At 43.6% G+C, this 3,594-nt stretch overlaps 1 long non-coding RNA gene across 1 annotated transcript; it reads right to left on the bottom strand.

The window, feature by feature from the left end:
• Nucleotides 1-1,042: 1,042 nt before the first annotated feature.
• LOC118000563 lies at nucleotides 1,043-2,407 on the bottom strand. Its single transcript, XR_004676499.1, has 3 exons — nucleotides 1,939-2,407; nucleotides 1,616-1,755; nucleotides 1,043-1,063 (listed from the first exon to the last, which is right to left on the bottom strand). It is a non-coding gene; the product is annotated as an uncharacterized LOC118000563 (long non-coding RNA).
• Nucleotides 2,408-3,594: the final 1,187 nt, after the last annotated feature.

Below are 3,594 nucleotides of genomic sequence, written 5' to 3'. Positions count from 1 at the left end.
AAAAGGGCGCCTGGGTGGCTCAGTTGGTTAAGCAACTGCCTTCGGCTTGGGTCATGATCCTGGAGTCCTGGGATCGAGTCCCGCATCGGGCTCCCTGCTCGGCAGGGGGTCTGCTTCTCCCTCTGCCCTCTTCCCTCTCGTGCTCTCTGTCTCTCATTCACTCTCTCAAATAAATAAATAAAATCTTTAAAAAAAATAAAAGAAAAAAGAAAAAAAAGAAAAAAGAAACGGTATTCTACTATCTTAAAAAAAAAAAAAAAAAAAAGGAATAATAGCTGATGCTGACCAAAGCACTGATCTCTTGATGTCCTCCATGCTTCTAGTACAGTACCTAAAGTGCACTTATAATTGGTCCCCTACAGCCCCACTGGAAAGTAAGCCCCACAGGGCAGCTAGATATCTTTGATATATAGAAAATATATATCTCATACATGAAAGTTATGGAGTGTAGCACTATTTCTTGTCTTTCTATCCCTACTGCCCGAGAAACATATGACACAATAAATATATGTTGAATATATGAGTGATTCTTCTATGAATATATGATGACTCTTCTATGAATAAGAGGACTAGAAAGACCAGCATCTCCCAGATAAAATGTCCATCAGTTGTCAGACAGGTGGAGGTATCATTCTCGGGTCTCCCCTATTATATCTATGAGAACCAAATTCTATTCTACTTTCTAGACTGATTCTCTTCCTTTCTACCTTTTGTGAGTTCAGTAGTGTGGCTCTTTCGTAGAGCTGTGTGGTGGAGATGACATGGTGCTGTTGAAAGACCACGACTAAAGTCAGACAATTCTGAGTCTGAATCCTTGCTCCACCATGAACAAACTACATACCATCTCTACAGATCAGTTCTCTAATCTATTACGAGTTATGAATACTTACCTGCTAGAGTTACAGGGAATGAAAAGAAAATAATAGCTGATGTCAATTAATTTCTCACATTAGGGGCACCTGGGTGGCTCAGTCGGTTAAGCATCTGACTCCATCTCAGCTCAGGTCTTGATTTCAGGGTCGTGGGTTTGAGCCCCATGTTGGGCTCCATGCTGGGTGTGGAGCTTGCTTACAAAAAAAAAAAACTCACATTATTTCTGGTAAAAAAAAAATCTGGGGGTCTAAATATTTCTAGACAGAAATCATCTGAGCTCCTCTATTGATGGCATACTGGGAAGTTGATTAAAAGCTATATTTGTAAAGGGTCCCCATGAGCTGTAGGTTTCTGCTCCCCTCTTGAACTCATTTGCCTTATGAAAGCTTTTTCCTTACTACCTTTTATTTTTTTATTTTTTTTAAAGATTTTATTTATTTATTTGAGAGAGAGAATGAGAGAGAGAGCACATGAGAGGGCGGAGGGTCAGAGGGAGAAGCAGGCTCCTTGCTGAGCAGGGAGCCCCATGCGGGACTTGATCCTGGGACCCCAGGATCATGACCTGAGCCGAAGGCAATGGCTCAACCAACTGAGCCACCCAGGCACCCCACTACCTTTTATTTTTTAAAAACATTTTTAACTTTAAGTACTGTCTACACCCAACGTGAGACTCAAACTCGCAAGCTGAGATGAAATCGCATTCTCTACTGACGGAGCCAGCCAGCCAGCCACTCCTCATTACCTTTTGGTTGCACCTTTCCTTGCTGGTTTTATATTGCTTTTTACTCCTCGTGGCAGCTGATTCCTACACACGGCATCCCTGGAATCTTATCTTTCATGTATTCTTGTTGAGTCACTTTGGTTTTCTCCCTGGATTGAATCCTAGAGACAAATCAATAGGTAACTATGGCTCTCTCCCAAACAGTAAAAGAAAACGAAAACAAAAACAAACCAAAAGACAAAGAAAGAAAGGCAAAAAGAAAAAGAAAAGGGAATCCTCTTTGGGGTAATATCTCACAGTTTATAGTAATGCCATGTTTTTATATTCTTTTCAGAAGTACGCACCATAGTTCAAGCCATTCCATTTGGCTCTATACAAGCAGTCCCCACTGTTAGAGTCGGCTCTGTATTCCAAAGTGTGTTTATAAAGCCAGTTGTGTAAAACTCACAATGCCAGTGTGCAGAGAAATGAGGTTACGTTGGGTCATCAGGTTCTCAGGGCAGTCCCCAAAAGTCTGTCTAATCCCGAATGCGGACAATCTGGCACACTAGATGTGCTCACTTAACTCAAGAACTCTGTACAGCCTTGGGCGCCTGGGTGGCTCAGCTGGTTGGGTGACTGCCTTCGGCTCAGGTCATGATCCCAGGGTCCTGGGATCGAGTCCCACATCGGGCTCCCGGCTCAGCGGGGAGCCTGCTTCTCCCTCTGACCCTCTCCTCTCTCATGCTGTTTCTCTCTCGCTCGCTCTCCAATAAATAAATAAATAAAATCTTAAAAAAAAAAAAAAAAGAACTGTACAGCCTTGATTCTGCAAGCGAGGGAGAGAGAGCACTCTGTGTTCCAATTCTGGGTACTGGGGGCCCTCCTCTACTCCCTACTTGGCTGGGCCTGCAGATAGGGGTGGGTCTGTGCCAGGGAGGGGGTTGGGAGAAGGGCAGACAATCCTGGACACCGGTGCCAGAAATCTGATTCTCTGCCTCAGGACATCTCTCCGGTCCTTTCGCTTGTAATTCCGAATTGGGATATTAGAAATAGTAATGATGTTTTTACAGTGCTTTATAGCTTATAAATGACATATTTTCATCCCTAATATCTCACTGTCTCTTTGGCTCTTAAAACAATCCTCTTGAGTTAGTTATTGTTGTAATTTTTACTTAACAGACAGGAAACTGAGGTTCAGCAATGAAATGGTTTTTCTTTTTTTTTTTTTTTAAGATTTATTTATTTATTTGAGAGAGCGAGAAAGTACATGAGAGGGGGGAGGGTTAGAGGGAGAAGCAGGCTCCTCGCCGAGCAGGGAGCCCGATGCGGGACTCGATCCAGGGACTCCAGGATCATGACCTGAGCCGAAGGCAGTCGCTCAACCAACTGAGCCACCCAGGCGCCCTGAAATGGTTTTTCTAAGTCCAGTTGTGGGGGGAGGATGTGAAAAGAAGTTCAATTGGCACCCCAGCATGGTTGCTTCTAACTAGGTCTCCTCCCACACCCACCTGGCTATATTTTCTTTATTTACGAAACATTTAAATTGTGTTTACTAGGTGCCAGGCACTGTGCTAAGAGTTCTACAAATTTTAGCCCACTTACAATGGCTCAGTCTTAAGTTACAATTTATTTTCTTTTAACCTGTGTCTCAATCACTATGCAATCATCTTGGCAATGGATGGTGACTTTATTTATTTATTTAAAAGATTTTATTTATTTATTTGACAGAGAGAGACACAGCGAGAGCAGGAACACAAGCAGGGGGAGTGGGAGAGGGAGAAGCAGGCTTCCCGCAGAGCAGGGAGCCTGATGTGGGGCTCGATCCCAGGACCCTGGGATCATGACCTGAGCCGAAGGCAGACACTTAACGACTAAGCCACCCAGGCGTCCCTGGATGGTGACTTTAGCAACATTCCCTCGTGGTACATTTTTTATTCAGAGGAGTTTGGGCTACTTAGTCAGGTGATCTCTGACTCTCATATTTCCATTATCAGATGAGTCACTTTTCAAGAGCTAGA

The sequence above is a fragment of the Mirounga leonina genome, unplaced genomic scaffold (assembly GCF_011800145.1).
Source record: "Mirounga leonina isolate KUSES-001 unplaced genomic scaffold, KU_Mleo_1.0 Mir_115, whole genome shotgun sequence".
Taxonomy (NCBI): domain Eukaryota; kingdom Metazoa; phylum Chordata; class Mammalia; order Carnivora; family Phocidae; genus Mirounga; species Mirounga leonina.
The sequence above is the reverse complement of the archived record's forward strand: the minus strand, read 5'-3'. Positions and strand labels throughout refer to the sequence as shown.